The sequence below is a fragment of the Culex quinquefasciatus genome, chromosome 3 (genome assembly GCF_015732765.1).
Source record: "Culex quinquefasciatus strain JHB chromosome 3, VPISU_Cqui_1.0_pri_paternal, whole genome shotgun sequence".
NCBI lineage: Eukaryota > Metazoa > Arthropoda > Insecta > Diptera > Culicidae > Culex > Culex quinquefasciatus.
In genome coordinates this window covers 77,286,083-77,308,570 of record NC_051863.1, presented here as the reverse complement: position 1 = coordinate 77,308,570, position 22,488 = coordinate 77,286,083, and the positions used below count along the sequence as shown (strand labels likewise).

The window sequence follows — 22,488 nt, the reverse complement described above, 5'->3', positions numbered from 1 at the left end:
ATCTCACCCCCCAGACCCACTTTCACCCCCACTGACGGTAAATGAGTGAGAAATTGAGTAAGTGAGTGATTTAGTTAGTGAGTAAGTGAGCAGTTGAGTAAGTGAGTAAGTGAGTGAGTAATTGAGTAAATGAGTGAGTAAGTGAGTGAATGACAAGTGGGCCAGTGAGTGGGTGACTGAGTCAGTGAATGAATAAGTGAGTGAGGAAGTTAGCTGGTGAGTAAGTCAGTTAGTCAGTAATTGAGTGTAAAGATAATGAGTGAAGCCTATCCAAAATTTGATCTGTTTCTTTATTTTTTAAGTAGCACTTAAGTTTTTCTTCTCAGTAATGACTATTGAAAATTTTGAAAATTGTGCATCTATCGCCATATTCCCCCACCAGCTACGATTCAGCACGTGCACTCTAGTAGTGAATGCAGTCAAAACATCAGTAAAACCCACGGTGATTTACATTCTTCCATTACATTTCAATTAAACCGGCACGCAAAACTAGCATCAGCTCACTTTGAAGATTGGCTAATTGAACGATTTCATGCTACTACTCTTCTCTCGTCGAGAATTTAGATTAGTGTGATGCACACGCAAGACCTGGACGAATGCAATTCGAGAGTTCGCCGAAGTCATATCAATTAATTTTCCACGGCTTAGTGGTTGTCCGCCGCGCTGACATTTCGGTGGATTAAAATCGGTCGTGTAATCGTTTGTTGGAGCAAGCAGAAGGACGCCGTCGCCAGGAAAACACTTTTTCTTGGATTGCACGCCGGGTTTTCCTCCGTCGTGTGACAAATCGTGTATAAATTGAACTACATTTGTATTCCGATTTCACGCGTGGGGCAGCGTGTTTGCTTAACGTGAAGATTAATTTCGACTCATTCCGCAAGAATAAATAACCTATTTGCAAATTTGGACCCGGTCTGGATTGACATTTCCCTGCAATATTGAACTCGGTCAACTTTCGTAACGAGAAAATAAAACAGTCCATCCAGATAACATTGTTGTCGGAGAAATTTTACCCGCCAGGCGATCTGGTTGGAGATTCTTTGGCCAAATGCAATTGATATCCACTTTCTGCGTCGGTTGACGATAGCATCTGACAAGGCGGAGTGGTTCTTCCTGACCGAATCTTGCTAGGGTAGTGGGTGATAAAGTCAGTCTTCACAAAATATAACCAAAAATTTTTCCAAAATTTTGAATTTTTAAACCGTTGCTCAATCTTAAGTTTTCTTAAAGAATACAGATAATTTTGTGTTGGTTTCAAAAGTCACCTCTGTTACAATCATCCAAAGCTAACACAACTTCCCCGCGGTACATTTTTTGGCAAATCTTCGATACAACTCTTGGCGCGATGTCACGATGTCTACGGCGTTGTCAGTTTGTTTTGTTGTACAAATGCAGCAGACGTTGCGTTGGTTTGCCCTGAACTGCGGGAAAGAAAATTTGGCGCTTTCTTTCATACAAACACACACACACACATTCTGCAGCGACATCGCGAAATGGAATTTGAATTTGCGTGCCAGCAGGAGTAAACCCATTTCGGGGACAGTGCACAGCAGTACTGCTGCTGCGGGAGAATGTGGCGTGGGGTGACTTTGTTCAAAAGTTTACTAATAAGAATAGAAGAATACTTTTAAATTATAAGATTCATTATCAATCTAGTTTTATAACAATAAGTGGAAAACAATTTGGTTGAAAATACATTATTATTGAAATCTTGTAACAAACGTTACAAAAGCAACGGTGCACCACATGGTCAGAATTTTCGGTCAAAGAGTATCATGTTTCGCGTGACTTTTACGGTCACCCAGGCAGATGGCTTGAACGTGGTTTTTTGCGATGCAGCCAGAACCGGGCCAGCTCGTCAACGTGGCTGTCATCAGGTCTTTCACACTATCCAGTCGCAGCAGTATTCTGATGGGGCAGCATCTTCCACGGTGCATTTGAGTTGTCTGCGACTCTACAGAGTGTTGTTGAGAATCATTTCATGCTTTTTTACCAATTGAAGAAGTATAGACCAAGTTGAGGTTAAAAAAAAAACGTTGCGGTTACATTGAAATCATCAAAATAGCCTTAGGTGTAATCAACGATGCCAGATTATTTTATGGGAAATCTGTATTTTCTTAAAAATAAAACTGTATTTTATCTGTATCATGTCAGATTTGAAGCCATAGAAGACATTTTCAAATTTTTAACAGCAGATTTAAGCTTTTTAATTATAATAGAAAAACTAAATTCATGAAATTTTTGAATATAATTTTTAAAAAATCCGTATGTACAGATTTTTGTTACTTTAGGGATTGAAACATCTGTAAAATACAGATTTATCTGTATATCTGGCATGGCTGGTTGTAATTATTCAAAAGACACCCTTGCAAAAAAAAACCCGGTGGTAAAATCGTATGCCATAATGTATGTACATTTTTTCTTCAAAAAAAAGTTGCTTCCGTTGGGTTTTAAGCCTAGCGCTCAAAAAATGGACTGGACCTTAGGCCGTTCGGCTATCAGAACGATTAAAAGTGGAAAGCTTACATGCAAGGTTGACATTTTGATCAAGTCTTAGGAAACTAACTTTCGAGTAGAAATCGCTTCGACCTTACTCGGGAGACAAACATTGGTAAAAAGTTTTAATATGTTGTCGAGATATTTAAAAAAGAGCGATTCATTCATGTTTTTTTTTTGCACGATCATTTCAAATTTTAAGTGGTTAATTCTCCACCAACTCACACGAAATCGGAAAAAGTTGCCCCGACCCTTCTTCGATTTTCGTGAAACTTTGCTCTAAAGGGTAATTTTGTGTAAAATTAGACGCCCGATTTGATGGCGTACTCAAAATTTCGAAAAAAAAACATATTTTTCATCAAAAAAAGTTAATAAATAGTTTTAAAATCGTTGCCATTTCCCAGTACCCAAGGGGTTTTTTGAAAAAGTTATGATTTTGACCATTTTTGACCAGTTTTTCGAATTTTTAACCCCAAAAACTCAATCGTGTGCTTTTGAAAGTATTTTTTCGGAATATTCAGCTAATTTTGCATACGAGTGACCCCATGGACTATTGTTGTGGCTTGTGCACTCCTTGTATGTGAGGATTTTTCGAAAATAAAAAAAAACAAACTGGATACACTCACTCATAACAAAAATATTTTTTTTGAAAAAAAAAATCTGATTCTCGCAATGCACGAGTCACAACAATTGTCCAAGGAGTCATCATTATGCAAAATTAGCTGAGCTTTCCGAAAAAAATACTTTCAAAAACCACGATTGAATTTTAAGGGTTAACAATTCAAAAAACTGATCAAAAATGGTCAAAATCATAACCTTTTCAATTTTTTTTTGTAAAATTCTGATAACTCGTAAAGAATACATGCAAACCCCTTATGTCTATATATCAAAATTTTTGTTTTTGTCTGCTCTACAACTTTGTGGAACATTGTTACACTCCAAAATATAAACCTGCAAAGTTAAAAAAACACGTAATTTTAAAATGAAAATTTTTGCTCTAAATGAAAAAAATGACCCTTCTGGGTTATTTCAGATTCGAAAAGAACATTAAATTTCCCATAAAATGGCATGTCTCACGATTTTCTACAGTTGAGTAACGGGATATGGCAGCGATTTTAAAACTATTTTTTAACTTTATTTTGATGAAAAATACGTTTTTTCGGAATTTTGAGCACGCCATCAAATCGGGTGATTTCAGAGTGAAGCCCCGAGTAAGGCCGGATTCGGACCATCCTAAGAATCATCTTTAATTTCTTTTGTTGATGCAATGGAACTTTTTTTGCATAGTTGTATAGATGTGTACACAATCTTTCAAATATCAAATATCCAAGTTATTTCAGTGGGGCTCTTTACGCAACAGTGACTTGACTTGCAAAATTAGTGATGAAAAATCATTAAAATTGTTCTCATCGATCATTTCGATAATAGAAACATAAAAACGCAAACTCATGTCAAGCAGCTAAATCAATCAACTTGATTTCAATACTACAAAACCGTGTTTCTTTCGATTCTCGCTGGCGAAATTTCTTCAGTATCACACGTTGATTAATCAATTAGCTGGTGTCTGTCCGCGCTGATGAAGATGAGCCATAAAAACGAACAACCATCACTCCACTCGAACCTTATCTGGCATGTCCATTTCGGTCTCTGAACCCCCCTCACTCTTCATTTATAATTCTTTTTTTTTTTTCATTCGAATCATCACCGACATTTTCATATTCCCGGGACCGGATCACGCGGCTCTCGCTCAAATGATGTGATTAATCAAAGCACGTCCATTTTTCCGGAAAAATTAATGCTCCACCTTGGCTTCCCCCTTTTTGGCCTTGCCCACCCCGGCCCCGGTCAGTGCGTTGGAATTGGCCAGAAGGCGTGACGTTCCGCGAGTGCCAGCCGGCGGCCAGCATGCCGATCTCGATGGACGAACGATGATTGATTTCGTCCGTTGAGGGGGCCAGGGGAATCGAATTTGTGTCGTGCCAACTTTATTATCTCCAGAACAAGTTAATTGACGGAACAAGTGTCGATAATGAAGCTGGGGACAACGTTGGAGTGCGAGCTTTTTTTTCTGAAGTATCAATGATGATTTCATAGAAAAAAAGTAATTATATGAAATTTAAGCCAAAAATCAGCACCACCACACAATGAAAACTTCCTCGAAAGTTTAATGATGGAGCACCCGCAAACTGCTCTACATTTAGTGGAAATTAAGTTGCCAGACACTGCAAGAAACTTGATAATCCACCGTTGCACTTGGATTGCGTGACATAATTTTGAACGATGATGCTCTCAACAAAGGACAAAAAGACAGATTGCTCTCGTCTTAATCAAGCTTGAGTCACCTCCAACAAAGGTTCGTTCGTGGCAGAGTTGTGTTGTGCAATATTTTCCAGTTTACTCCGATTGCTGGAAAATGCAGCAAGGCAGCGGGCTTCTGGCTGGTGTGCCCTGGAAATCTGGACGAACTGCAGTCAGCAGGTTGCACTTTTGACTTTGACGATGCAACTCGCGTTCAAATTTTATCTAGTTTTACCGAGAAGTCCCATTAACGCGCAATTGTTCCTCTCGCGATATTGTAAGTATTCACTCGTGGAAATGATATCTAACTGAGTGCGCAGTAATATTGCGATATTATTTCAGGAGAATTTTACTCTGATACTATGGAATGACACTATCATGCTTGACATTGTTTGCCAAATTAGGTTTCCTGAAACACTTTTTTTATTCTAAGACATGAGCTGAAGGTAGTATTGAAGTATTTAATCGCAATATCAAATTTTCAAAATTGAATTTTACCCCAGGCAGCTTTTTAAAGAAACTATTTTTCAAAGAAAATCATATCTGAAAACGAATAGAGAAACCCTGATTGATCCACCTATGCTGTTAGTACCTTCCTCACTCCAAACCTTATCTGTCACATCAAAGATTCAGTAAAAAAATCATTTGAATTATTGACTATTTGCATAAATATCACTTAAGTGGTCATACCTTAGGGCATGGTTGCCATATCTTTGAACATTAAGACTCGGTGGAAATGTCTATCGACTAAAGGACCATCCATTAACCACGCAGACACTTTTTAGGAAATCCCATCCTCCCCCCTCCTCGTGAAGAATCGCACCCCCCCCCCCCTCCTGCTGAAGAATTACACTTACAGTGAAGGATTTTAGTTGTTTGCTGCCCACTTTTCAAACAACCAAAAATCTGCTAAAAAACATTTTTGTACATAACTTTTTTACTATCGAAACTTCAAAAAGTTTGATACTCGGTATATGGGATCCTAAACCAAGTAAAATGCGATCAGTCGGTTAAATCGGTGCAACCAGTGCTGTGAAAACTGAGAGACAACACAGGCAGACAGAAATTTGTTCAGTTTTCGATTCTGTGTCGATAGGTATACGTGAAGGTGGGTCTACGAGCTTTTTGTGAAAAGTTCATTTTTATGGCTGCCCATGATCGCATGAATGTCCCAAATGCATTTTCACCACTTCTTAGTTCAAAATCGTGTGCTCTTTTAGAAAATCCTAGAACATCAAGTAGGGTAGAGTAGTCATCAATGAGACACGGGGAACAATGATAAAATGGCTCTCACAAGTCGTAGTTTCAACCAATCAGGCTCATATTTGGGGAAAAGGTGTATCTACTGGATACACGTCTATTATAATAGTGGCTTTGGTTATGGACGCTCCCTTGAAAAGTAATTCATAAATGTTTGATTCTGGGGTGTAAAAGTAAATTATGGACAAAAAATACTTTTTCGCTCGTAGGCTGCCATTTGCACCAAAACTAATATTTCTAAAAATTTCTTTCGACGTTCCATAGGGATTGAGTTGGGCTACAATTTCCTTTCATTAGGTTTGACCAAAATTTAGAATATACCCAGAATCAAGGGCTTTCTCATTGTTCCCCACTCATTTAAGCCCATGGGTAACAATGAGATACTTTGATTTTTCTTCATTAAACATTTAAAACTCCATTTAAATCTTTCAAAACATGAATTGAAAGTGATTTTTGGCATATTTATAGAGTTTCAACTTCATTTAGCTAAACATACAATGTTAATTGGTATAAATATATGAATTTTACAAAATTTAAATACTTTTTAGTGTAACTTTTGTTATTAAAAGTTTCATGTTGGCAAAATTGCTCTAAAATGTTCAAGGAAAGTCACCTGCAATGGAACAATACAAAAACATGATGTTTTGCTAGAAAAATATTGATTTTCGTAGAGTGTCTCATTGTTCCCCACCTGTCTCATTGTTCCTGCCAAGTGCGTCTACAATGAGACAGTTGAATAACTCTGGATGTAGATGTCGGATCGATCTCATATTTTGGTCAATGTTAAAACACACTAAAAGAAAGAAAATGCATCAAAAAGCTCATTCAAACATGCTGATGAAAAAATTAGAAAAATCGTTGAAAGTCAAAAACCAAAAGTGTCTCATTGATGACTACCGTACCCTACAGTCATCCCAAATATTCGGAACACCCACAAATTCGGAACACTTTTGTGATAATTTGTCAATAGCATGCCAAATGCAGCTTTTCTCTCGACCCTACTTTTTTTAAGACCTTTATTTGGACATTTTCTATCTATTTCACTAGTAAAAGAAGTACTTTTTGAACAAAAAAAAACATCATTTCAAGACTATTTTATCCTGAGCAGCAAAACATTGCCTCTAAATTGCCTGTTCCATGATTGTGGGATGTTATTGTGCCTCCCTCAATTGTGGAACACCTGAATTTACCTGATATTTTCACAAAAAAAAGTTATCAGACCATGGATAAAACATCACTAAGCTTGAGTTTCACTGGTTACAGTGTGTGAAGTCATTATTTTGTTACAAATATGTACTCCTTTAGAGATCCAAAGTTTGTTTACACCCGTAAGAAAAAAGTGTTCCGAATTTGTGGATTTCAAGGGTCAAAGTTTTTCTTCAAAAACTTGATATAAAAGTTAAAATTTGCAGTTGTTCGATACAGTATTCGAAAGATCGCAAGAAAAGCTTTCAAATGAAGGTAAAAGCGAATCATTAAGTTCAATTATCGATTTGCTATGATTTTTTGAACATTGGCCGATCTGTAAACTGTTCCGAATATGAGGGATTACTGTAATTTGTTCTAGAAATCAGGAGGAAATCCAGTTTTTTTTCGCAAAAATAGCACGTAGCCTAATGTGTGGAAAAAAATTGGCTTGCATTTTCTCAGTTTGCTGTTTTCGCTTATGGGACATTTATTTGAACAAGGGCTCTACCTCAGTGAAAAAAGGAAAAAAAAATGTAAAACAAATGAAGTTAACTTTTGCGTATCCGACCCATCGTTGGTGAGGTAATCGAACGACCTTCCTACACAGATAAAAAATGATGTTAATATTCATCAGGGAATGGTGACATATGCTGTGTTAGAAAAATGTGTAATATTACAATATTACATGGGAAGTATTGAATTTTCATTAGGTTCACATTTTTACACATTTTCAAAGTGAAATAAAGACTCAAAAAAGAGGTAATATACCACCAAACAAATTTTCAACCTTCCTACATTCAACTTTTTTTTTGTTGTGTAACGTGTCTAAATGTTTGAAGATTTGGCAACCCTGTCTCAAGTAATGACCAGTTAGGCTTCATCCATAAAGCACGTCACGCTAAAATCTCCCCTCATTTGCACTTGCTTAAACCCCCTCTCCTCCACCCGTAGAGCGTGACATGCTTGATGGAGGACGCCTTAATTGATATTTATGTAATTTTTATTCATATCACTCATTGTTGGTAAATAGTGAGGAAGGCATCTACCAAAAATGTGGATAAAGTTAGTTTTTACTATACTGATGATGAATCTCATCACTTGTATGAGCTCTGCAAAAGCATTTGAAAGGGGCTGTACGAGATTGCTCTTATGGCCTTTCATTACACGCGTTTGAAGAGTAAGAGCAATATCGTACCACAATGTTCAAATGTTGCCCCGCAAGTGATGAGATCTATAACCATGAAAAATATCTCCTATCGCGGAACATTCAATCTAAAAAGAATCCTAACACAAACGCCAAGAATCACACTGACGTCATGTTGCCATTAGGGATGAAATCCCCCCTTCAAAATCCGCTACATTCACTTGACTTCTCAGACAAATCCCATCTTGGGAAGCCTTTTTCATTCTGTTTACCCAAAAATAAGGCACAATCAGCGATGAAAAGTGGAAGAGAGCAACATATCGCATTTAACACGAAACGAAAAACGAAACTATTGGCACTACGCCCCCCGGGGCATGGCCTTCCTCTAACGTGGGATTTCTGCTCCAGCGCCTCTGACGAGACAGGAGAAACCGGGACCGACGTTTTACTTCACCATCCGATAGAAGCTCAGTGGATAAGGCGGGAATCGAACCCGCGTCTCATAGCATCATTTTTTTTTGCGCATTTAACACGCGAGATAAATAAAAAAAGGAAAGTATTTTTGGTAATTTATGGCACACTGTCTGCTGTTTTGCTGTTTTGTCGCCTAGCGCGCGACAATTCTGGGCTTGAGCTCCGGTTTCGAGGGCTACGAACTTTGGAACGGGCGAGGACAACCCTGGAATGGTGAGCTTAAGATTAAGTGTATCTTGCCGCATCATCAGCTGGTCGGGTTGAAGAATTTGAAATGTGGCTTTGAACAAAAGATGGAAGTGGTATTGATAAAAAATAAATTGTGGACTTGATTCAAAAGGATAGAACGATACATTATAATGATACATTAACCTAAAATCTTCCAATCATTATAACATTAGCAGCTTTAAATATTCGAACCTTTAAACCTCAAATCTTCGCACTTTCCGAACATCAATTCTCTGACTCTTTCTTATGAATAAGACGAAATTACCAAACTGACCATCGTCAATCCATCTCTTTTTCCGGCGGGAAAAGCATTTTCCCATTACAGGACCCCAATCAGCCATTCAAAAGCTGAGCCTCACCCACATGACACTTATGATGATGCACCCAGCCCATCATTGGGGATTGGGCTTGGGCTTCGAGCTTAGGCCTGTTTCGCCTGAAATTAGAGAAATCCAGGCCCGGCCACGGAGTGTTGCGAAGATTTATTACGTGCGATTGGGCCCCCTTGGCTGATTTGCTCTGCCCTTTTAACAGTCTAGTCTTCTTGTGAGACACTCGTCATCTCGGAACATGGTAAGTCACTTCACGTGTGTTCGAGTGATGAGTTCCTCCAAGCAAGCCATGAATCTCGTCCACGCAACTCGTCGTTACTTGGGTCTGGTTGGCAGGCTTGCTTGGATCGCGGACGTTGGAAGGAAACTGTGCAGCAAACGTCACCGAAGGGCATTCCGCAGAAGGTACCTACGTACATCACACGTTGCTCCCCTCCGTAATCATATCTAATTATAAAGCTTTCGTTACGGCTATAATTTTTCATCATCAGCATTAATTTTCGCAGAAATGTGCCGTAACACTTTGGAGAGAGTGAGAATTGCATGCCGGAGATAATTCGTACAGAGTATTGCACATCATCTGTTTTATGGTTTGAAAAATACCATTCAATTTTTTAACGAATCCTAGTTCGAATCTCTGTTTGTGTAATGCAAACCTTACACATATTTTCGAAATGCTTTGGTGATTTTTATCCATCTGCATGTTTAATTAACAGTTGACAGCAACTTAATTATTCATTTCATTCTGAAAATCATTGGTGCTATTATTTTTGCTGGCACACCATACTGCTGTCCAGAAAGTATTAATGACCCTTTGACCAATCAATTTTCCGCTCGATTTATCCCGAATTAAACAATAGACTGCGGATGAATCAATTTGTGACACGTGGACCTCCCCCACGTGATGCTGTACTGCTAATGGACATAGTTCTGAAAGAATGTTTCGATTACATTAAATACATTTTTTTTGAATATAATATTGAAATTAACAATCAAAACAAATCATTCAAAATAGTTAGGTCAGTGCAAATGTAACAGCTGTTCATACAAAAATGGAACGAAGCTATTTGTATTGATCAATTTGGTGTCTTCAGCAAAGTCGCAGGCTATGATGCTGACAATTCAGAAAAAAATAGTGAAACTCATAAAATTCAACTTGTTCTGAATTTATTCCATACAAGATAAAATTTCCAAAAACATTTTTTTGTTTTTTTTTATTATATGACATTTTTAAAGGCAACTCTTATGATACAAAGAAAAATGGCCAAAATAAAATCAAGCAGATAAGCTATTTACCAATTTGATTATTTTAAATACTCAAAATGAATTGTTATTTCATTTTCAACATTCATTTTAAATCGCTGATTCAAATTTGTCCATGTCTATTTCTGAACCTATTTTTCATGTATCTGAAAAAAATTCTCTTTCGAGACTTTAACCCTCGACGAGACTTTAACCCTTTACATTGTTCGCTTTGTAAGCGGATCATCATGGGTTCAAATCCCATCTGCTCTAACTTCCCATGGGTAATTCTCTACCAACTCACACGAAATCGGGAAAAGTTGCCCCGACCCCTCTTCGATTTGCGTGAAACTTTGTCCTAAGGGGTAACTTTTGTCCCTGATCACGAACTTTGTAGAACATTGTTACACTCTAAAAAATAACCCCGCAAAGTTAGAAAAAACACGAAATTTTAAAATGAAAAATTTTGTTCTAAATGAAAAAATGACCCTTCTGGTCAAAATAGATTCGAAAAGTACATTAAATTTTCCATAAAATGACATGTTCCAAAATTTTTTACAGTCGAGTAACGGAAAATGGGAGAACTTTTAAAACTTTTTTAGTGTTTTTTTCGATGAAAAATACGTTTTTCGGAATTCTGAGTACGCCATCAAATCGGGCGTGTAATTTTACATAAAAGTCCCTTTGACACCAAATTTCTATCTCATCACCGTTTCAGACTGAAAATTATTGAAAAACACCTCTTTTTGGCATGTTCAAAAATGGAAGGGGTCATACCGCCCCTCCGTCACGAGATATCAAAAAACGGACCTCGGATTCGTGATCAGGGACAAAAGTTACCCCTTAGGTCAAAGTTTCACGCAAATCGAAGAGGAGTCAGGGCAACTGCTGTGTGAGTTGGCGGAGAATTACCCCTCATAGGATGAGGAAGTAAAACATCGGTCCCTTGGTTAATGTTAGGCCGTTAAGTCATTCAAGGTGTAGGAGTCGTCTCCCCCGTATAATTACAAACAACACACCAAACCAAGCCTGCTAGTTTTCTAGTTTTTTCATGACTTTAAAAACATGAAAAAACTAGAGGTGGTAGAGTAAGCCAAATACTATAAAAAAAGACAAAGAGCAATTCCAGCTCAAATCAGGAATTTTTCTGGTACTTTTGTACCCGACCCTCTCCGATTTCAATGAAACTTTGTAGGCATGTTATCCTGGGCCTATATAAGCCATTTTTGTGTATATGGAGCCAATAGTACTCGAAAATAACATTTGAGAAGGGCGTAAGTTATTTAAATATTTTTGTATTTTACAATTTAAAAATTTCTGTATCTCGAAGCCGTTGCATCTTATCAAAAAGTGGTAAAGACAAACTTGTAGGAAATTGGAGGGTCTTTCTAAAAAAAATACACTGAAACAAAAATACACGCCACATCTATGAGATCTTTTGGTTTTTAAGTCTAAAACTTAAATTTAAAGGTGATGTCACGATTTTTTTTCGTTCAAAATTTTTGAGGAAATAGCCTAAAATGTTATCAAAAGACTGAAAATGCAGGATGGTATGTCTCTCCTAAAAAATACAAAAATCATTTACTAAAACTGTTTTTTTGAAAAGTGGTCTAAACGTCAAAATTTTTAAAAATCAGTGGGAATCGATTTTCCAGAAAATTTTACATAAAAGTCTCCATATTGACCATTGTCCTATGTCCAATCCTTGGGAAGATACAGCGGTTTTAAAAATAAAAATGTTGAAAAAACGGGTTTTTTGGTGGTATTCAGCAATTTATATATGACAGACTTGGTTTTTCAGTCTCGTAAATATTTTTACCGGAAAGCTCGTCCAATTTCCCATAAGTTTGCCTTTGACAGCTTTTTGATTTATATCGTCTTATATTTACTTAAGCAAATTTGCTGTCCTGGTTTCTACCACACTGAAAAAAATATTCTATTTTTAGTTATTAGCAATGCAATTTAGCTTATATCTGACTGAGACTGAAAAACCAAGTCTGTCATATAGAAATTGCCAAAAACCACAAAAAAAACCGTTTTTTCAACATTTTTATTTTTAAAACCGCTGTATCTTCCCAAGGATTGGACATAGGACAATGGTCAATATGGAGACTTTTATGTAAAATTGTCTGGAGAATCGATTCCCTCTACTCGTTTTTGAAAAATTTTGACGTTTTGACCACTTTTCAAAAAAAATCAGTTTTAGTAAATGATTTTTGTATTTTTTAGGAGAGACATACCATCCTGCATTTTTCGTCAGTCTTTTGGTAACATTTTGGGCTATTTCCTCAAAAATTTTGAACGAAAAAAAATCGTGACATCACCTTTAAATTTAAAATTTAGACTTAAAAATCAAAAAATCTCATAGATGTGGCGTATATTTTTGTTTCAGTGTATTTTTTTCAGAAAGCCCGTCCAATTTCCTACAAGTTTGTCTTTGACCACTTTTTGATACGATTTTTTTTTCTGTTTGAGTATTAAGACACGGAATCCTGATTACAAGGACTATTGTATCGTGTTACCCATTTTTACTGTTATTAAGCATTTCCAGATCTATAACACAGTTCCTATTGAGAGGAAAAGTGCTGTTCCATCCAGATGCTGTAAACTCCATTCCTTGTGCCTTGGGCGCTATGTATCGCTAGAACCGCGGTGACAATTTTTTCGTGTCATTTTTCAAGCTCTTCCCAGCAGCTATTATTTGCCGCGCGGGGTCTTGTAAAGACAATTGTCTTTTTGCGGCGCTACTCTTGCGGTGTTCCCTTTGCTCTGATCTGGACAATGCGACTGGACTGCAGTGCAATACCGATCGGCTGGGCATATTTTCCATGCGAAGACACGAGGAAAGTATTTTGGGAAGAGGCGCAGAGGAATATCCCAAGATCGATCACAAGCTTGAAGAGCACGTGAAGCAACCGTTTTATACTCATGCGGTTGCTGCTACCTCTAAACTTAAACCTAAGGCTGCCACCCTGAGGAGAACCCATGACTTTCCGCTTATGAGGTGAAACCCGTAACCATTCGGCCACAGGAGGTTGGCTAACGATACGATGCAACGGCTTCGAGATACAGTAATTTTTAAATTGTAAAATACAAAAATATTTAAAGAACTTACGCCCTTCTCAAATGTTATTTTCGAGTACTATTGGCTCCATATACACAAAAATGGCTTATATAGGAGCAGGATAACATGTCTACAAAGTTTTATTGAAATCGGAGAGGGTCGGGTACAAAAGTACCAGAAAAATTCCTGATTTGAGCTGGAATTGCTCCAAACATAAAATAAACAAGATAAATGCAAATTAAAATACTTAAAATGAAACAAGAATAATATAAAACTTGAGAAGTCAAGTTTTCCGTAGAAAAAAGTTGCTCAAAATGACCTCCTGAACACGGGAAAAATAAAAATCGTTGAAAAGATAATTTGGAAAGTAGAGGGTTAAAAATCGGAAACATATGCCGATCAATTCTCGCTTATTTTTTCAAAACGGCCTATGTACATAGAAAACCCATTGGTTGTTTTAAAAAAAGTAATGTAGAATTATACTTATTTTTCGAACGGACGATACCTTGGCAACTATTGATTCGATTTTCATTGCTCTGTAATGAAATTTTTGTGGCATTTTCAAATCATTGTAATAAAAATGTTCAAAAATTCTTGAATGGAATAAAATATATGAAATATTAAGCTTAGTTTAAATTTAAACATTTTTTTAAGATTGGAAATTCAATAAAAATTACGCTTATGAATATTGAAATTCAGACCAAAAATAGTCAGATTTTAATATCTAGAAATTGTAAAGTTTTTTTCACCTACCCTTAAATAACCTTCAAATGGATTTAACTGAAAAACGGAAAGTTTTATCGGAAAATGTACAGTACTTCTCTGCCCATGTTCGCATAAATGTCCCATATGCAAAAACAGCAAGCTGAGAAAAACGCATTTGAAGTTTGTCCCATACATAACGCTGCGTGTTAAATTTTCGCGAAATAACTGGATTTCCTCCTGATTTCTAGAACAAAGTATTGGATGATATAGGCTCTTTTGAAAGAGCACACGATTTTGAACCAAACTGCATCAATGACTCAAAAAGGATGAAAATGCATATGGGACATTTATGCGATCAGGGGCAGTTCTGCGAATTGAATTAGGGTACCGTAAACCGGGGTGACTTTGATAGGATTTCAATTTATTTCTGGAATATATTCCAACTGGTAAGGTTTGTCTTAAGATTATTATTTTTAAACCATGTACTGGGGTAGCCCACACAAGGTCCATACACCATTTTTGAAAAAAAGTTTTTTCAATAGTGTTTAAAAAAATAGTTACGTTATAAATTCTTATTTTGAATTCCGGGGTGACTTTGATAGTCTAGTTTTTCTTGTTAAAAGCACATTTTTTTTTGTTCAAACTTTATTTTCACGTAAAATATACCATCACTAAGGTTGCTTATATAGTTTTCAATGAAAAAAAATGTTTACATACAGTTAACTAAGTTTATAACCTTTTTAACAAAACACATATAAATTTTAGGTAAAATTGTATAAAAGACAGAATTTTGCCTGAAATTTGTTAAAACTAGTTTTGTTTATAATATTATCGATTAATATTGCATTTAAAACTGAACTCGAAGCAAAAATCGAAAGTTTTTATATTTTATATGATATTTGTTCAACTAAAAATGCCTGTTAATACGGAGTTTTTGTTTGAATCATGTTTCAAAAACACATAATATTTATTATTTACAAACTTAGTCCATCTTCTCCTAATGGAAAATTGTCCAAAGAATCCGAAAATGCAATCCGTTTTGCGATTCAAAATCATGTTCGTTTAGAAAATTATGACACTTTGGGAAGATTCAAATAATGCTATTCATTAACATTTTCTAATTATAGTTAACTAACTTTCTAAACTTTTCAAAATTTTATAAAAAAATCTTCTTGAAGTATTTTGAACGCATCTCTACCACGGTCAGTATGTTTCCAGACCATTCCGTACGTATTTAATTTGTAATCTTCATTTTGTGGAAAAATCTCAAACCTATCAAAGTCACCCCGGCTATCAAAGTCACCCCGTTTTACGGTACATTTCCCCCTCTACGACCTTGGTCAGTGTCGTGAGACTTATAAAAAGATTTGCAACGACCTATGTAAACAAAAAAAAAAGTTGTTTGGAAATTTAACTTTTTGGGGGAAATATTTTTTTTAAATTATTTCTCGTCCTCATCTCAAATTCTGCTCAAGAAACCAAATCGATTAAAAAATCTCCTCCGGCGGTTGAGAATTTTGAATACATTGTTTTACTGTTTTCTGCCTCATTGTCACATTTTTAACCTACTTAAAATAACGTACGACAATTATGAGTAGAAAAGAATAAGTTAAGATTTTTTAGAATAATTTAAAATTCCAGCATTTTCAAAGGTTTCAATTTCATGATTGTAAGCTAGCCTGTAAGCATTTACAAAACAGCGTTACATTTTTGAAACATAGTTGTCAACTATACTTTGAGCTGTAGCATCTATATCTATAAATAAAGAATTCTTAAATGGTGCCACAACATTTTCAAGCATTCAGGTGCACATCGGTAACACAGAAAATAATAACCTAAACAACTTAAACAAGTTACACGGAAAGATATCTGTGTCTTGAACTTATCTCAGTGTTTCATTAATGAACACATTATTTGCTAGATGGTTTCTGCACTGCCAAGTTAAGATTCTTTGGAGTTTGTTTTCCTGGAAAATGCGATCCGAAAAACTAAGAAATATATTGTCATTTTCTTTTTTTCAATTTCAGCGAGTCGAATTCCATCGGATTGGACAAACAGATGCTGCGCAAAATTACGTTAGAAATCAAAGAACCTTCTGCGGCACCAGCAGCAAAGTGCAAATGATTTAAAATTAATTTCAAAATATTTACTCTAATAACAGCGACTGATCGAACAAATCAAACAGAATGGCGTCGGCGTTATCCGCCATCAGGCATTCCGACGCCTACACGGTAAATGCCAAGACTTGAATCTAGCACGAAAATGAGTCCTTGGCCGGAACTGCCGCGTGAAGGCTGAATCCTAACTGCCAATCAATAATCGATTTCTCGCACCAGAGGCTAATTCTCTCGTGACGAAAAACCAATAAAATCCTGCGTGTATGAATTCCATGGAAGTTCGATGATGTGATGGCAGAGATGTCATCAAACGACGCACAGTGGGACAATTAGGCGCTGGTGTGTGGTGTAACGCTGAAGTTTCCTAGCAGGAGACGTCGATCAAAGGAAACGATATTTGAACCATAAATGCTGTTCTTTTTCTATACATTTGGAGATCAAAGCAGTCTCGTTGGAGGTTTGCCTGAATATTTTTTTTTTTTAAATCTTTTCATAGTTCCGTTAATATCCTGTTTCTTTTCAAGGTAGCCATGATTTAATTGGAATGATTCGGTCATTCCATTTATTTTGAAAAATATATGAAACTTTAATTTAAAATAATCGTGTAACCATGATTACGAAAAAATAAAACTTGGTTAAATGTTTGCATCTTTTCATACGTAATTAAAGCAAATTGTAAACTTCAATGTAGCCCAGCCTTTTTGTTAACAACTTTTGCGTCACGAAAGTGTGGAGACACCAGCAAACTTTTTATGATTCACCTCTGGCGTTGGTCGTATCAACAAACAATGTTTTGCATCCAATTAAGAAGATACTTGTTATCAGTAATAAGTTCAAATAATACCACTGTGACCCCAAGCACCATGGGAACTCTCCAAAGGGGTGGCCAAAGTGACTGCCTGCCTGGTATCAACAAACGACATAAAAATGGCCAACCGTCCAACTCAGACGGGCCGCGTACGCCTAATGGGAAGCCACCACTCATCGTCATAAAAACTAAGCTGGCACGCGAGACCATCACACAATTCCCCGCCGAAAGGAGAAAAAAACAACCGAACTGGGTTTCAAAGCTTGACGGCAACATCTCAATGGTCGTAAATAATACCATGGGAGTAGCACAACAAAAAAAAGCGGGCCATTTTCGAGCACAAACACACATTTCGTTATAGATTCCACGGTGTTCCCCCCTTGCCAAGTCCTTGTCACACTTTTCTACCCCCGGGGAGGAAATGAAAATCTTTGATCGGCGTTGTTTTGCCAATATTTTGGTCAGAATTGGTTTTCAGCAAAAACCGATTAGTCAATTCAAAAGGCAATTCTCTGGGAAATTTAAAAAAAGAAAAAAATGGTAGGTTATACATCAATATATTAAAACATTTAAAAAAAAAACTTTGTAACCAATTTGATTTTATAAAGCCAAATTTCAGAATAATTTGTTTCAAAAATATTGATAAAAACAATTATTTACTGCGAAAACAAATAAATTGAACGGTTTCCTCTTAGTATTAAAAAAAACAACTTAATTTGTGCATTCGGAGGAAATGATATAATCGATTTGATGTTTTCGGTAAAGGTAAAGTGTACACAGAAAAAAATATGTAATTTTACACTACATGGAAACAGTGTTTCTAACGTAAATTGGCTCAATGTAACAATTGAATTTAATGTAAATTGATATATCTAATGTAAAATCCGTTCATGTAAACCTAAATCTAATGTGATTGCTAAATAACATGTAAATGTGTACCTGGTCGACACATTTGGAAGCTAGAAAGTAATGTAATTTATGAAATCAATGTAAAAATGGACTGATGTAAAAAAGAATTCATGAGCAATTCTCTACCAAAACCGGAAATGGATTTTATTTGTATTTTTTTATTTGGCTCAAAATTTGTGGGGGCCTTCTCTATGACCAAAAAAGCCATTTTGCATCATTAGTTTGTCTATATAAATTTCCATACAAATTTGGCAGCTGTTCATACAAAAATGGTACGTATATATTCGAAAATCTGTAACTTTTGAAGGAATTTTTTGATCAATTTGGTGTCTTCGGCAAAGTTGTAGGTATTGTTAAGGACTATTTAGAAAAAATAGGTACACGGAAAAAAATTTCCCGATTTTTTATTAACTTTTTCACAAAACTCAAATTCCCAAAATACGTATTTTTGATTTTCGAGATTTTTGATATGTTTTAGGGGACAAAAATCCGCAACTTTTGAGCTATAGAGAAACATGGTCAAAAAATCTGCCGCCGAGTTATGATTTTTTGAAAAACTGGTGATTTTTGGAAAAAATCGAAATTTCATACATAAAATATTTTTGACCTCATTTTTTTATGCAAAATTGAATTTGCAATCGAAAAGTACTTTACAGATTTTTTGATTAAGGGCTCCGTTTTCAAGATATAGCCACCGAAAGTTTGATTTTAGCGAAATATTTGCAGTTTTTCAATTTTTAAAAATAGTGACCATGAGTGACCATTTCTGAAAATATTTTTTTTGAAAAGTTCAGAAAATTTGCTATAAAATTGTCTAAGAGACATTGAAGATTGGACCTCTGGTTGCTGAGATACAGCGGCTTAAAGAAAAGAAACACGAAAATTGAAGTTTTCTAAGTCTCACCCAAACAGCCCACCATTTTCTAATGACGATATCTCAGCAATTAATGGTCCGATTTTCAATGTTAATACATGAAACATTCGTGAAATTTTCCGATCTTTTCGAAAAAAATATTTTGAAAAAAAATAAATCAATACTAGCATTTTTAATGGGCATAATATTCAAAGTTTGGCCCTTTTAAAATGTTAGTCTTGATTTAATTTTTTTCAAAATATTTTTTTCGAAAAGATCGGAAAATTTCACGAATGTTTCATGTATTAACATTGAGAATCGGACCATTAATTGCTGAGATATCGTCATTAGAAAATGGTGGGCTGTTTGGGTGAGACAGAAAACTTCAATTTTCGTGTTTCTTTTAAGCCGCTGTATCTCAGCAACCAGAGGTCAATCTTCAATGTCTCTTAGACAATTTTATAGCAAATTTTCTGAACTTTTCACCACTCATGGTCACTATTTTAAAAATCGAAAACTGCAAATATTTCGCTAAAATCAAACTTTCGGTGGCTATATCTTGAAAACGGAGCCCTAAAAATCTGTAAAGTACTTTTCGATTGCAAATTGAATTTTGCATAAAAATGAGGTCAAAAATTTTATGTATGAAATTTCGATTTTTCCAAAAATCAGTTTTTCAAAAATCATAACTCGGCGGCAGATTTTGACCATGTTTCTCTAGCTCAAAAGTTGCGGATTTTGTCCCTAAAACATATCAAAAATCTCGAAAATCAAAAATACGTATTTTGGGAATTTGAGTTTTGTGAAAAAGTTAATAAAAAATCGGGAAATTTTTTTCCGTGTACCTATTTTTTCTAAATAGTCCTTAACAATACCTACAACTTTGCCGAAGACACCAAATTGATCAAAAATTCCTTCAAAAGTTACAGATTTTCGAATATATACGTACCATTTTTGTATGAACAGCTGCCAAATTTGTATGGAAATTTATATGGACAAACTAATGATGCAAAATGGCTTCTTTGGTCATAGGGAAGGCCCCCACAAAGTTTGAGCCAAATCAAAAAATACAAAAAATAAAAATGGTCGAAATCGGCCGGTTTTGTCGAGAATTGCTCTCATGTATTTTCCTATTTTTACAATGTTGTGGAGGCTGCAGCGGTCAAAAGCAAAACAAATTATTTTATGGTAGATGAAGGTGAAACGCGCAGAGTTAAAGATACGATGTGTAAACAAGTAGTCTATTATGCTTGTGCCTAATGTAAACATCAACTTACGTGAGCAGGGTAGACTGTTTGTTTACATTTCGTCTTCGGTAAGTTTAAATTCGACGGTAACATTTCAAAAGGCATCATGTACATTTTGACACTTTCTGAGTTATTGCATATTCTGAAAGTACTCCTAATAAGCTCTCTCTCCACCAAAAATGAGCAAAAGTTACTTCAGTAAAGTCTGTTTAATCATGATTTTAAATAAAGAAACATAAACAAAATCTCTGCCATCAGCAGTCCCTGTTTATATAGCCCTGTCAACCTGTCAAACAAAAGACTACATAAACCTCGGGCCGAAAAAAAAGCAACATGAACAAAGCGCCATGTACATTCGGCGAAGAAAAACGAATCATAACAAAGCGTCCCCCTCAATGACAGCAGGGTGATATAGACGTTGGTGATTTCAAAAGAAGTTATGTTTGTTTTTCTCAAATAAAATTACGGAAATAATGTTTAATTGAATTTGGGTGATCAAGTATCAATAAAAGCAACGTTTTTCATCGTTTGTTATCATTAGAACATCTTATTTTGCTTTTATATTAAAATGGGAATTGAAAATGGATGCTCAACATTCAAATGCGTTTTGCTCAAAACGCATGGTTTGTACATGATGCTTTTTGAAATGTTGGCGTCGAATTGTTTTTCTTGAATAAAAAAAATCATGCAACTGAGCAGATATGAGTTATCGCCACAGATCTGTGTTATCGCTGATTTCAACATAATCCGCCTTTAATTCTTTATGTAAACTAATGTCAAAAATATAAACAATGACTTTTAAACCCCGCCGTTTGACATGCATGCTTTTTGAAACCCGCCAAACAAATCGCAGTACACTGGGGGTTGGGGTTTTTCTGTTTTCATTTGAAAAGGAAGTGGTTTCCGAAAATCTGCTTTAAATCAGACTTGATTGAACGAGAAACAAGTGGTCATATTTATTGAATTTTATTCAATCCGGTGATCCGTCCGTCGTTTCAAAAAAGCTTTTTGTAATGCTGGATGTTAAGAGCCTTGAACCCATGGAATGTACCAATCTGATCGGATTAAAAACTATTTTGCGATCTCCAAATCATTTGAATCTAGTTTATTCACCAGAGTTACCACGAACGTTATGAATGGGTTCATAATTAGCTGATAAATATCGGAGTAAATAAAAAATACGCCGGAAACATGTTGATCTTGCAAACTATGAACGTAATTTTTTCAGCTAAGTTTCTTTACGATGTCTTCTGAACAACCATTTAAACAGAATTAAAGTTCATCAACACTTAAACTTCCAATCTCGAAAAAAGGGGGAATTTATATGGAAACTCCCCCTTTTTCTCGAGTTTGGGAGTTAAGTTGTTAAGGAGAACCTGGGAAATTTCAAAAACCTTAAACAAAACCCTTTGACCCCATCTTAATCCCCAGACACATTGACGGCATCAAATTAAAAAATTTCAAATAAAACCACATTCTTTAAGATCAGCCACCCTCTCTAAAACATGTTTATTTCACTTAAAAGACAGTTAAAAACAAATTTAATACATGTTTGATCTTCTTGGAATTCTTCAATTTTGTTTCGTTTTTACTCCGTGTTCCACCGGAATCGATCAAGGCGGTGACACAGAGTAATCCAGAGGACGCAGTCCGAACAAAAGTCATCGAATTTTGTGGCTCCGTTACTATTATACCCTTTGGAATTGCTGTGCCTTCAGGCGTTATGTTTGAAGCGTTACGAGATCAAATTTCATCAAAGTAAACTCAGGATTTTTATTAGATTTGTTTGTTTTGACAAGTTATGTCATTGCTGAAGCGATTTTTTTTTGTGAGAATTATTTTTTTATTATTTTGTAGTTTAAATAATTATCTACATAATTATTTAAACTTCGCAATTTAAGTGGAAATCAAGAGCATTAACATCGGCGTTCACATCAATTTTTCCATTAACTGTTTAAATGACGTAGCCATTGATCAACTTAAGAAATTTCCTCCTCCTTGATGGTTCTATGTTGTGTAGATCTGATTTCAGAACATCATTGCTGAATTCACACGGTTGCAACGCGAGGACATGTACTATATTAAAAACGTTTCAGCTAGTTCCCCGCAATGGAGACAAGATG

The 22,488-nt window shown here is 35.7% G+C and overlaps 1 protein-coding gene across 1 annotated transcript in view; it reads right to left on the bottom strand.

The window, feature by feature from the left end:
- Positions 1 to 22,488, bottom strand: part of LOC6037794 (cardioacceleratory peptide receptor) — a 113,977-nt gene that overhangs the window by 77,086 nt on the left and 14,403 nt on the right. The gene's annotated exons all lie outside the window — the stretch shown is intronic.